Source organism: Penaeus monodon, chromosome 20 (assembly GCF_015228065.2).
Source record: "Penaeus monodon isolate SGIC_2016 chromosome 20, NSTDA_Pmon_1, whole genome shotgun sequence".
Lineage (NCBI taxonomy): Eukaryota > Metazoa > Arthropoda > Malacostraca > Decapoda > Penaeidae > Penaeus > Penaeus monodon.
In genome coordinates, this window is record NC_051405.1 from 21327989 (window position 1) to 21328664 (window position 676).

At 44.4% G+C, this 676-nt stretch overlaps 1 protein-coding gene across 1 annotated transcript in view; it reads left to right on the forward strand.

Moving 5' to 3' along the window:
* Positions 1–676, forward strand: part of LOC119585702 (chloride channel protein 2-like) — a gene marked incomplete in the record, with an annotated part of 67264 nt that overhangs the window by 44031 nt on the left and 22557 nt on the right.

Below are 676 nucleotides of genomic sequence, written 5' to 3' on the forward strand. Positions count from 1 at the left end.
CTTTTTATCATTAGCTACGTTGACGCCGCTGTTTCGGACGACCTTCAAAGTGGACATACCATTTGACCCTCAGGAGCTGTTCGTTTTTTCCCTGATTGGGTAAGACAAGCTCGCAGCGAGGAGAGGGGAGCCACGCGTGTTTTCCGTTTTCTTTTTCGCTTGTTCACAGAGTTACGTTTTCTTTTTGCTGGAATTTACCCTTGTTGCTGTTCCTCTCTAATTCTCTGTAACAGTTATCATTTATATTCAACCTTTTGTTTTCACTGGAGATCCTTTCCCAATAGGCATAGCCAGCAATTATGAAGAGGGGATAGAATATCGCTCCCAGAGAGCTCTCTTTTTCCCCTAACACTCTGGTCTACATTGGATTATTCGACTCATTGGAGAACTGTTTAACGTTAAGTTACGAATTCACAAATCTTAAGAGAGTTGGCTAGTGCTTCCTGTGCCCCCCCCCCTTCTGGCTGTGTCACTATCCCCCCCCCCCTTCCGATTCCATGGGATGGCGTGTTCCCTTGCTCGCGTGCGTTTTTCCCTGCTTATTCCTGTTCATATTCGTATCCCTTTTTATGCTTTGCTGGAGACCGCGAATGGGTAGAGAGTATTTTGATTTGTTTGTGTAGGGTAGATGGAATTTCTCTATCCTTATTTCAGTTCTTTCTCTTTTATTTCGACT